Source organism: Rhea americana, unplaced genomic scaffold (assembly GCF_003343005.1).
Source record: "Rhea americana isolate MKP2758 unplaced genomic scaffold, rheAme1 scaffold_44, whole genome shotgun sequence".
Classification (NCBI taxonomy): Eukaryota; Metazoa; Chordata; class Aves; order Rheiformes; family Rheidae; genus Rhea; species Rhea americana.
The window spans coordinates 4,986,370-4,999,556 of NW_028186579.1; the positions used below are offsets into that span (position 1 = coordinate 4,986,370).

Genomic DNA, 13,187 nt, shown 5'->3' on the forward strand with positions numbered 1-13,187 from the left:
AGCGTCTCCTCGCGCGCGGCCGTTTAACGGTCGCCGCGCTGCCGCCGCGCCTCCTCGCGCGCGGCCGTTTAACGGTCGTTGCCCCCCACACCCGAGCCCCGCCGGTGCCCCGCGGCGGCGCTGGTAGCGACGCGCGTTGTTTCTCCCTTGCAGTCAGCGTCACGGTCGGGGGGAAGCAGTATCTGCTGGGGCTGTACGACACCGCCGGACAGGTGAGTGCTGGCCGCCCCGCGCCCCCCGCGCCTCCCCTGCCCGGCCCTTCCTCCCTCCCGCGGCGGCGGCTGGCTGCTCGGCTGTCCGGCCCGCCGCGTTCCCCGCGACTCCCGTTCCCCGCTTCCGCGCCGGGCCGCGTTTCTCGGGTGCTTGATAAAAACCCAGCAGCACCACAACTGCAAAAGCGAGCTTTGAAAGGCGAGCACGGACCAAACTTGTCGCGGGCGAAGGCCGGCGGCCGCGGCAGACTTTATTTTCAGTTGGGAGCGGGCAGGTCCCCGGGAGCCGCGGCGCGGGGGGCGGCGGCCATTGGCGCTTCCCATTGGCGGGCGATGGCATCACCGCGCGCCGGGGGGCGGCGCTGTGGCTGCGGCCGCCGGCGGCAGCGCTGCGGCGCCGCGCTCCGCTGCCCGAGCTCGTCCCGCGGCGCGGTCCCGGCTCCGCTGGCGCGCTGAACGTGGGGAAGCGTGCTCTAGTCCAGCGTGCAATAAACTTGCCGTCTCGCACAACGCCAGGAATGGTTCGCATAGAAACCCAGACTACTGCAAGCAGTCTTGTTTACACTCGGCAGCTCCTAAATAACTAAAAGGACCTTCTCAGATGCAAAGGTGGAAGAAAATAAAATGCAGTTCTCAGCTACTGCATTTGAGATGTTTTCTTTCCTGTTCTCAAGAACTCGAATGATTCTTGTTGAGATTATTGCAGGCTGTTGTGAAAGATGCTATGGCAGCATGAGTCTTAAGCAGTTTTAATGACAGATTAATTGTTTGATGTTTGGAGGGCTCTCTGATGTTGTGGTTACTAAAAGGTTCTGTTAGTAAAGTCTCSTCTTGGTCAGCTTAACTTTCACTGCCCTAGCTGCAGGCATAGCACTGGCTTGCGAGTTAAGGTACTCAGAGCTGTTTCCAGATGGCTTATCTGAAACAAAATAGTTTGTAAAAGGCCTGACCCCTTGAGCTGCCAGTCTCCTCCAGAGATGTGGAGCATCATACAAAACAGCYGCATGTCTTTTTGCAAAGTTGTGTGCATGTTCCTTATATTCAGATTTCTTCTTTCAGTGTGACTGTGTGTTTTGATCTTGCATGATCTGTGACATTAGACATGCATGTGACATTAGACTGTTGTAAAGAAAGAGCAACTGGTCAAACAATCTCATTGAGATAATCCCATACATTTTTACCAGGTTATTCCTGTACTTAGTTGAACAGCTAATGTCTAAACTACCTTTTCTGATCTTCATACAACCTTAAGTATGGGAAGCAGCCTTAAGTAACAGCAGCTGCTGGTCTTCTATATCTTTGTTGGGCCAGAAACAGTAATAACATTTATTTGAGGAGAAGTATGGGAACCTGCCTCATTTCCAGAAAGCTGGTATTTGATGGGTGAGACTGTTAAAAAAAGAATGACTTCATGATCGTGATCTCATTGATACAAGCACAAACTAGTCAAATTTACACAAACCAAGCTCGTATGTTACTACTGTCACAGTTCTTTCTCTCAGAAGTAAATGGTTCAATACCCAGTTTGTTGTGAAATACTGCCTATAGTATGCTGCAAAATAAGGATCTAATGCTTGGGCAAATAAAGCTTTTGGTTAATATGTATCCTTTTTTAAAATAAGCATTCTAAAATACAATAGAAGTTAGCACTGCTGAATGTATGCGTAGCTTATTTGTAGATGCTGTCGCAAACTGCGTATGCTGGGCTGTTGCTATTCATGGGAGCATGTCTTGTTCACTATGCGTAGCCTTAACTAAGTCAGTTTTGTGGTATCACTCTGTCTGAATGTGCTGAGTACAAAACCAAATGACTTTTGGCCTCCCCTAAAGCTAGTAGGATAAACTCTAATTTGCAGCAAACCGCAAGTGAAGTTATTCCTGTTACACTAAGCAAAACTTTTCAGTATTAAACTGTATATCCAGACCATGTACAAARTTGAGGTAAGCACTTTTAAATTATGAGGAGCCAAAAATTTTAAGTTTAAATTCTGGAACAGCCTCCAATATACCATGGACCAGGTTTTGCTGTCCAAATTCAGAGAAGCCTTAGCTCGTATACAGTGTTTTAGTGGGGCTATCTTTTGAATTTTACTTAGTCTTGGTAAAACTCCCCTTGTAAAGTTATCCCAACAACTGAAGTTTAAAGGAGTGAGAGAAGGTGGGTGGGTGCTCCCCATGTCTGTGCACCCCTCAAACTATGTGTGGGTACATCCCCTGTGTCTGTGGCCTGGAAGGAGGGCTGGTGGCCTTTTATTAGCTGGGATTTTCTGTTCAGTGGTGCTGGTTGACGGAGATGGCACAGACTCAGAATCTTTTTGAGGAGGAGAGAGCTGGGGATAGGATACCCTGTGGAAAATCTGTGGAAAAATGAAAAATCAAAATGTGTACTCTTTCTTGCAGTGCTCTTATTTGATGGCTCCCTTGCTCCCTTCAAAGCACGAGGAGAAATTATCAGAGGCAACAGAATTTAAAAGGTGACAGGGAATGGGGATAGTGGCTGGCAGCAGGTACCTACAGAGCTTAATCAGACCTGCAGTGATCGTAAAATCTTTACCATTATTCTTGCCCTTGTTCAGAATATTTGGGGAACATATAGAGTTCTGGGGCTGCCCACAAAAGCTCCATCCCAACATCTAGGACAACTGAGATTCTTGTGGGGAATTCTGCAAGTTTTATTACCCTTTGCATGAAGACCCCAGTCCATTCATTTTATTTTTTCTACCAGTTCATCACAAGAGTTTGCTGACAAGCCCTTCTTCCCACTTACTTAAAAGCTTTTTATATGTGTGTGTGTGTGTCTGTGTGTACATACACACACACACACTCATACATACATATATATATATATATACACACACACACGCGCGCACACACACACACACACACATGCAAAGAAGCTGAAAAAGCATTAGTTGATGATGCCTTCTCCATGTTGATGAAACAGTATGCTTCACCTAGTAGCCTGCTGTTGGTACAGACTTTTGTATAGCTCRAATTCTTTACTGCTCAAAGTCCTATGAATTCTGTGCCAGCATACATCAGTAAAAATTCTGTCTCTCTGTTTTTATTTCTAATGCTTTCACCCTCAAATAGTTGTGCCATAAAATAGTGGCCTGGTAGTACTATTTTCTCAAAATGTGGCAGCATATGATTATGGTGGTATCTGAGCAATTCACAAACTTCAGTGCATTTATATTCCCAGCTCTGGGCAGAGAATGTAGGGTCTACCATTTTCATTTTGTGGGGGGAGATGAGTGAGGGAGTAAAGTGAGGTTCAAACTAGGACCAACTCCAAATTAATGCAGGAAGCATGTAGCAGAGCAAGGATTAAACACCTTTTGATTTTTAGCTGGTGCCCAGCAGGCTTATAGGTCTGACATACTGACTTTCCTTACCAGTCTGTGGGTCTCTTAACTTGTGTGATTCTGCATTTAGCAACTTGTGATATACTTTTGTTTGGCAGACGGGCTGTAAGCTTTTTGAGTTCATGGAATCCAGTGTTCATTTCTAGCTTGTTTTTCCTCAACACACACAAAATCATACACAGTAACTATACTGATCACATACAACTTTATGAATTTAAAACAGATTGAGAATAAATCTAGTAAAGTCTCATTTATTTGGGGATATATATATATATATGAGGAGGAATGACACTGGTGGTTCACAAACTTTGCGCGTGTGTGTATGTGTGAATTCAGGCAGACTTTTTTCTAGCTGAAAATGTTAAGGTCCCAGTTCCGCAGAAAATAGACAGTGCAGCTGCTAGACAGTGGAAGCTCTCAGAGCTTCTTTTGTTTTGCAGCTGTGGAGGCTAAGTTCTGCTGCAGGGAGGCAGATGGGAATGAGGTCCCTATGGTGGCCATGCCATACTTGAGAGGACATTCCACAGGCAATTCCTCCCAGAGGTGGAGCCCRCAGCTCCTTTTAGCCTTATTGCTCTACATGGCCATTCACTGAGATCAAGGAGACTGCATGAATTTAGAGTAGGTCATAGTTTGTCTGGATCTCAATTTACCACCTTATTCCTCCCCCCACACACAAAATGAGACCCTATAGACCCTGTAGATCCTTCCTACTCTGCCCAGAGCAGGAGGTATAAGTACACTGAAGTTTGTGAATTGTTCGTGATACTGGTGCTTGGATGCCTTTGACTTTGTAATAGCCTCTCCTGCTCTAAGAGAGTAACTGTGTGTCAGTACTGATCTCTATGGATTAGGGGTACATAGCAAAATTACCCTGGGAAGGGAACCTTGACTTCATCAGGAGTCTTTTTACCATTTTAGAGTGCTTTTGAACTAGTAACAAGTGCTTATCATTTTGATCTTACATAATACCCCCCTCAAAAAAAAAAAAAAGCCCCGATACCTGCCAACTCTCATGATATTAGAACTTTGAAAGTTCTTTAAGGATCTACAGAGAGGTGTGCTGTTTGTACCCTTCCCAAACCCAGAATGATCTGAGTAAGTGGGAGGTGGGAGGACACATAGGATTTGCTTCTTGGCAGTTTTACTCCATAGTGAAGGATGCTACTCAAAATGGCACTCAGTCTATCCTCCTCCTCATCCCTTTTGATTTGGGTTTTTGTTCACAGCATGGTCCCTCTCCTCATGTGTGTGCTGATCCCGTACTTGTGGAAGCCTTATTCTGTGTGTGTGTTGTGCTGTAAAGGACTGTCAGTAACTGGAAGAAGGACAGGCAAGATGCTGGAGCAGAGCTCCTGCTGTGCTGGTCCTGGTACCCCAGGAAGAGAGGCAYAGTGAGGCTGTCTGGTGCAGGTTGGGCCAGATGCCCAGCATCTGGGCAATACAGAGTGGGGTACAGAAGTAGTAGAATGGCCATTACTATGGTACAGTGTGTAATAATAATCTTTCAGTATCACTTAATTTTACTGTTGTGATATTAGCACAGTCTGTGTTGCCCACTGCTGATCAAAAATTCTTCTGTGCTGAAAGAGGACAGTGATGAAGTAAATGGTGTTCCTGGAGCATCAGCTTTCCCACTTCTGACTATATTTCTGCCTTAAAGGCCTTATGTGTGTAGGACAAGCTGTACATCTGGTACAGTAAAACCCTTGGTGCTTTCTCAACTCTCACCAAAACAGTAGCAGCAAAGCTCAGTATGAGATCAAGCTGCTTCTTGGTTTCTCTCAGCTCGGATACTGGTGGCTACTGTTGTTGTAGCTGCAGCCATCTTAATTCAGATACTCTTGACTTTTCTGAAGTTAAAAACAATTTTTTATTAAAGGTGGTCAGACTGTTGAGATGCATAAAGCTAATGCAAATACTGTTAGAAAGATCAGTGCCTGTGTTAAGACCAGGCTTGAAAACTGATTGTAACTGTAAATGTGCCTGTGGAAAAGGGGAAAGGATAGAAGTATGGCTATGAAAATGTATGGTCACAAAATTTGCAGTGGTTGCTATAAATATAACAAGAAATAGCAGTAATCCTTGTAATCCAGAAATAGCAGTAATCCTTGTAATCCTTGCTGGCTATTTGTCTTGGCTTTGGTAGTTAGACCTGGTTTAGTAGGTACTAATTCAATATCCTACAGAAAGGTGAGGTAGCTGCTGACCATCTTGGTTACTCTGTTTAAAATAGAATTTTTCTTCCTTACATCACATCTATTTCTTCTGTGTTGTATATACGGCTCAGCTGTAGGGCCACATGCAAATCTGGAACATGCAAGCACAATTCCATGGAACACAAAGGCTGTGGAGCTGTAAATATTTACATCTACAACATGATTTTGGCAGATCTCAAAATTAAATGTTTGGAATTAACATTCTGCCCCCATCGAGTTCCCSCTTGCACCTTCTTTCTCCCACTTAACATTTTCTCTTGCTCCAATTATATTGTTATAGCCAAGCTGGCAGCTGCTGCTGGGAACCTGTGAACTCAGTCTAGGCCAGTGCCTTATTCCGTGAATACCTCAGCCTCTGCTGAAGCCAGTGTGTGCTTAAGGATGCTGACAGTTGTGTAGACTTGGTCGCTCTGCAACAACAACTGGATGTAAGCAGATTATTTAAAAATCTAAATGTGCCTAGATTACATCTCTGCAATTCAAGTTTTTCAAGGCAAAAGAAATGATGTGTGTGAGCTTAAGATATGTATTTTGAAAGTTCTGTAAACAAATACTTAAGCAAAGGCAGACTTTCTCTTTAAAAAGACTCTTGACTCTGGATCTTCAGACTGGCTTTAAAATGGTCTTTGAATAATACTAATACCAGTGCAAAGTTTACAATCAAACACTTCATTATTAACTGCAATTCACACTTTAAAAGTGTCATATCTGTCCTAGAAAGACAGGGAAGTATGATTATCATCAGATGGGGAGACTCAGGATGAGAGATATGGCTCTAAATTTTGGAAAGCMTCCACTAAATGTGCGTGCCCAACTCAAGACAGTTATGTTTAATTTTCACAGTGTCARAAGCCCCAAAGCACTTCTGAAAATCAGAACTGAGTTATCTTACCTAAAATATAAGAGCTATGTTTGAAAATGAAGATCTAAAATGCCTCGGCCAAATTAACAGCAAGTTAATGGCAGAATTGAGTAAAGAACCCTGAGCAAACAAARTGTGAGAGCTTTTCTAAAACTTCACTTTATGATGTTACAAGCACATTTTCATGAAGTCTGCTGACCTAGAGAGACTCTTGCTAAACACTGATTGTGTAGTCAGGTAAAAATCTGTCTTTTCTGGGTTAACAGTCAGTAGATGTCTCTTAATTTGAGAYAGAATTCCCTCTGAATTTCACTCGYTTATAATTTCTTTGAGATATAGCGACACCTCTCAACATTCTCCAACTATCACAATCTGAAAAGGCAATATTGAATGCAAGCAAGAACTATTGCTCTGCCAACGTAATGTTACTGCATATCTTCATATTTCTTACTGCATATCTTCATATTTCCTGGCTTCATTTTAAGATGATGTGCAGAGCTGCAGTCATTTAATTATCACATAACCTAGAACGGTCCTGAAGGAGGCAAGAGTGATAAAATGAGACAACTGTGTATAGGTGGTACAAGCTGGCATAGTTTTTTTAATAGAGAACATACAAGACCTTTTGTAATTTTTTGGAAGGTCTGTAATCATACTTCTTGACTGGAATCTRTTTCCATTAGAAAGGACTTTTCATATTTCAGTAAACATGAAAAGTACCAAAAATTCACYACTTTTCATTTATAATCTTAACTCTGTCCTGAGCCTCCAAACTACCTCTTAAAACAAGCTAAATCTAATTTAGAGTGCTGCCTCCTTAACAAAGACCTACCTTTCTCCTAGTCAAAATACTTTTAGTCCTTTTTCATTGTTTCTTGCCATGTATATTAGAGTCTGATCCAAAGCTCTGTGTCAGCAGCACCCTATTGCTGATTTGAATATGCCTTGTTCCAGATCCTTTATTGAGAGCGCATGGATAAAATGAACATAAAACTTACTTCAGCAATAATGACGGTTTGTCAGTCCTAGGCATTCAAGGTGATGAGTCAGCTGTTCTATCCTCAACCACCACTGTGAAGTACCTTTAAAAACTCTGAAATCAAAATGCTTTGGGACATGTTCTTTTGCCCTTTGCTGTATATGTTTTTTCTTTAAGTCTTTCAGCTTTGTGTGTTCAAGTTTTCTCTATAACTGGGGAGACTAAAAATTTATCTTTCATTTTAAGGTGAAAAGGATGTGATATTTTTTTTTGTCCTATAGTCATGAGACTCCAGGAACCAAGCTTTAAAAAATAATATAAAACACATTGATTTTAAAGTCCTGCAGTTTTACTGTGAATTATTAAAGGAAAAAAAGCATTACTAAAATGGGTAGTTTGGGACAGAACTTTAGAACTTTTGGTTGACCTTTAAATTAGCAGTTAAGTTTCTAACAAAACTGTCCCTTCTCTAATTAAAAAACACAAAAAGGGGAAGAGGAGGGAAACTGAACATTTTTACTACTCTGTTCTATGTTAGTAGCTTATTGGTTTGGATTGGTGATTGGATGATTTGTGTTAAGAAACCTGTGTCCAAATGCCAAGCGACACTTTCAGCAGTTCTGAAAAGGTTGTGTGATTTGACTGGTTAGATGCTACTGTTACCATTCCCTTTTAATACTGTTCTGTACTGCATCTGTTTTGCGGCACATGTGCAATAATTCCTTGCAATGTCCAGCACTTGCTGGTGAGTTTGTAAAAATGCAGATGGCACTACTATTCTCTAGAACAGAAGAATATTAATCAGCATCCTAGGTGAGCTTATTAATTTAGGTGAATAAAACATAGGCTGAATCTGCCTCAAGCAGCTTGCACTTCAGATTAGATGTAGCAGTGAATGCTGAAAGATCATCTGTAGGGCCTGTTGCTACTTTTTTGTTGGGCTGGATTTCCAACTGGGATGGAGAGGCTGAATGAAGAGTGGATTGATGCCAGGAACAATCTGGGCTGCATCTTTACTTATCACCAGCACACAGACCAACCATGGGTAGTGAGATGGCTTACATATTCTTYACTTAAGAAAAAACTCTAGGCAGTTTTCCAATTGCTTTTCCATCTGCTGCAGTGGAATCACTGGATGTTTTACTCTGAAAGCTGTTCCTCACTGAAAGCTGTTAGCCCTGCACTATGCACTCCTGACACATCAGGACTTAATATAAAATGTATGCAGAAGACTCATGCCTTCAACTCCTTTAATTCACGAAGTTTATCGTTTATAAAATGTGTACATGACAACACTGGTACGCTGTCACTGTATATCTTAATAGTTGCATGATGGGACTTAATCTTGAGGAGTCAGTCTAAACTCTTAGTCATCTATTTTAGAAAGCTATTTTTTAACACTGGACTGAAGAACATGCTTTTAGGTTTTGTTTGTATAAAGTAAAAGAGAATGGGATAATATAACTGGTCAGTCCTGCTTCTCTGGACAGGGTTTATGTAGTTAGTTAATGACATGTCTCTACATGTTTGATATGATACGGATAATTACATTAAATCATCTCTATTCTATAATCTGTTTTGCCCCAGAAAACAGATAACAGATTTGTTGATGGTCATATCCTTCTGTAAGAATGCAGGTTCTGCAGAGGGTCTGTTCAGATTCTCTGGCCTAGAGTACTTTGTTTTTCTTTTCTTTTCTTTCTTTTTTCTTTTTTTTTTCTTTTCTTTAAGCCTGAGTCCCCATGAGAGAAAAGAATGAAAAATTCTGATTGGTCCATGGCTGCAATCACCAAACCTGGGATGAATTTTTTTCCTGGAGAAAGTGAAAATTCAGTGTGGGAAGAGTGCTATTCAGAAGTTCCCTGATTCTGAGAAAGAAAATGTTCAGCAACTCAAAACARCCATGTGATTTTCCATGGCAAATGAAGGAAATGGCTTGCCATCACCAATTACTCTGCTGCTTCTTAGAAGTTCCACATTGGACCAGTAACTGATAGAGGTGTTTAAGTGAAACTGCTCGCTGAAATTGCTTGCAGTCAGTTGAATCCACGTTATGCTGCTGCAGACTCTAAAATAATAAGCTTTTAGAGAAATTTCAGGGACTCCTACTTTTAGAAAGCCATGAAGAAGTCAACAAGGTCAAGTTACTGTTGTGAGGGAGAGGAGAGAGGGAGTGTATTGTTAAAACTGTGTAGGCAATAGTTTAGTACCAGCACATGGCAAGATGCAAGATTTAGACAGTATATGATTCCATAATAAGACTCAATCTTGATCACTTAAAAGCAAATTATGTATAATAAAGGGAATATTCTGCCCTTGTCTTTAATATGCAAAATTTCATCTTAATAAGCTCCATCTTCCAACTAGTTATTTCTCTCTCTATAAAAAAGCTTTTCAGACATGTAAGCAGCTGCATAGTGCTCAAATATGCCAGAAGGAAACTTCTGTCAAAAGAAAAATTCAAAAACCCTGGGCTTTTTCAATGTATAATTCATACCTGCTTTGAGCAGTCTTCCTCATAGGAATTTAGAGATGGATTTAGATTAGCTTACCTCATTTTTAGAATACGATGAGAGAGCATTACCCTGTATTCTTGCAGCCTTTTCTATAAATTAAAAATAGATGCTGGACCCAAATCAGCAGCTTTCTGCATTCTTTGGGAAAGCTTTGTTAACAAGACATAACATGCTTCCTTTAGAAATGCAAGCAGTATCCCCAGAAGCCTGGAAAGAGACAGAGGGTCTGTAGTGTAGCTTTTCCCAGCAGCCACGGAATAATCACCAGATCTTGTTTTGCATGTTCAGAAGCTAGTGGCTGCAGACTTTATGCAAGTGAGAAAACAAATGCAGTGATTAGCATAAAAGGGCTTTGATTGTGATTGCAGAATTGGACAGACAGTCATTCTGTGGCAATGCTGTGTCAGACCAAATTGCAACTTGCCAAACAGGCCYGCAGTAGAGGTGTCTGGTGAGTGGCAATACTAGGATGAGGGTGTGCTGGGGAAGCTCCGCCTGCCTTTGCTACAAAGTTACAGAGTATATGTGGTGTGTGCTGAAAAAAAATCAGAGTTTTTGCAGCCTGGGAAGCAATTTGTGCTTTGTATAGGGCCGTTATAAACYACTTCCCTCTCTGTCCTCCCCCACCCCTGTACCTAGGAGAATCAGAAACCAGAGTGTGATTCAGCTGGTTAAAATCTGTTTCCTGGTCTGTTTCTGGAGTAGACAGTTGCTCACAGAGGCTTTGCTTGGYGCTTACAGCAAAGCTGCAGATCAGCCTTTAATTCCAAATAAGCTCTGGGAGACAGTAGGATTTGCCCACTGAGGTAACTATGAGTTGCTTTTAAGTCCTTGGGGCACACATTAGATAAAACAGTGATTATGGTTCAGGTATTATATTTAGTAATTCCCAAAATATTGCAGGAGCCATTTCTGAAATGGAGATTTCAGTGAAGAAAACAATCACCAATGCAATCTTGAAGGACAGCTTTGAAATGCACTCCAAAATGGTAAAATTAAAGCACAGCAGTTCAAACTGAGAGAAGACCTTTAGACGGTCATTACCAAGCTCTACTATGAAATGGATTATAACTTAGATCTGTAGCTGCGAGTTTGCTCCACAGAAACCAGCTCTTGTTTCTGTGAGCATGTTTGCATGCCTCACTGAGACCCTTTGAGCAGCAATAGTCTTTACCCTTCACTACATAAAGGTTGGATTCCTTTAGCAACTCTGCCTGATATCTATTTTTGGCTTCCCCTCTAAAAACAGATGGTTGGGAGTGAGAACCTCCTCTTACGATTGCTGTTGTAAGCTGTGAAAGCAACAGATGGTTGCTAACACAGAGATCACAAACCTGGAGTTGTTAAGTTCCAGCTTTTCTTCCAGAGCAGTGCAAGCTTTACCCTCCCCCAGTCTTATACTTTCTTAGGATATAAAAGATATACACTTACCCTTTTGTTGTAAGCATGTATCAGTATTATGTGGAGATGCATAGTTAAGCTGCAAGACACACAAAATCCTTAACCTCTTTGGTTTCCTAAGAGTACAACAGACCAGGCCTGGGTTAAAACAAGCATGACACACCTTCCCACTAATGCTATGACATTTAAGAATTTGGTTTCTCTTATTTGCTTACAGAAGCTAGTCCTTATATTTGTGAGGAAAAAAATCAAATGAACAGATCTGGATTAAAATCTTTTGATGACCTTTAACAGCAGACTTAAGAGCTGTGAATTTGCCCAAATATCTTGTCAAGGTGCCAGAAAGTACTGACTACAGAGAAGGCTTCCCTAATTATCTTTCATCTCTCCAAATGGTACAGAGAGACCCTAATATCATTTCAGAGGAGGAAGAGGCCTGTGGTCTCACTTTACTGAGAGACAGTTAAGGATCACTGTCTCCATCACTTACTTAAACGTGGTTGGGGAGGAAGGTGATATGATCATACAGGGGAGCTACACAGACTCTAATAATGTAGAATCTCAGGTATGACTGCACCTCTTCGTTTCATAATAAATACAAGGAAGTATGGCTTTTTGTGGGTCTAGAAGGTTGTCCAGAAAATTATTAGACTTCAGTATATCTTATTTTTTTTAAAAAAAATCCTATTGCACATAAGCTATGTACATCAAAGGCTTTTGGAGTGCTTTGCAAAGACTAATGTATTATTAAGCTAGCAAACCCCTATGGGGTGCCCTAACAGATGGGAAGATGCAAGTAAAGAGATGATGATAATTTGCTCAGGGCTACATAATTTGTCAGTGGCAGAGTTGGGAATACAGTTTGCCTGTTATTAACTGTGCCTTCCAGCTCACATCCATGGAATTGGCCAAAAGTATTAATTTAAAATCAATTATACAACTTGCTTACAATGTAGCAGTGCATTCTGCTTTCAGTCTGAGCAAACCCTTGAAAGGAAGAATAATATTCTCCTGCAAGACTATTCTTCAGTCTCTAGGCAAAAAGTTACTAGAGACCTCTTTTTCTGAGCAGCTAAAGGTCAGGAAAAGAAACAGCTGGGTTTTGCACGTGCTAAAACAAATCCATTCAAATATACACAGCACTATGTAATTCAGTGATTCAGTATTCCAGTACAAGGCAAAAGAAAAACCCAGAGAGGTGGATTATTAGGTACTATACTAGATGGAAAAACAGACATGAAGGAGAGATTTTAAACAGCTAAAATAAAGGAAATGCAAGATTTACCTTTAGAAATTTAAAACCAGAGGGAAACAAAATTTGAAAAGTATGAATTTCCCTTTCTTTTACCAACAAAACAAAMCAAACCTACCAGGCCTCTCCAGTCTGTAGCTGAGAAGCTGAGACAAGTCACTAGTTTCTACATCTTGTGTCTTTTCTCTATTGGCAGCTGTCTCGAGTTATCACAGTGATATCAATGGACAGTCTTACTGCAATGTAATACCTTTTACRGGGTGTCTATAGAGGACTGAAGCTCTGTATAACATTAATTCATCTGATATACTTGCATCCAATTTGTTGGAAGTTGGTATTACAATTCTTATATTTTCACCATGTTTTCTTATCTATATCCAT

At 41.2% G+C, this 13,187-nt stretch overlaps 1 protein-coding gene across 1 annotated transcript in view; it reads left to right on the forward strand.

Moving 5' to 3' along the window:
• The first annotated feature begins 150 nt into the window (after positions 1 to 150).
• The window catches only part of RHOQ (ras homolog family member Q), a 23,432-nt gene continuing 10,395 nt past the window's right edge, over positions 151 to 13,187 (forward strand). Inside the window, exon 1 of the mRNA XM_085315875.1 lies at positions 151 to 212. The gene's annotated coding sequence lies outside the window, so the exon portion shown is untranslated. The remainder of the gene's footprint in view (positions 213 to 13,187) is intronic.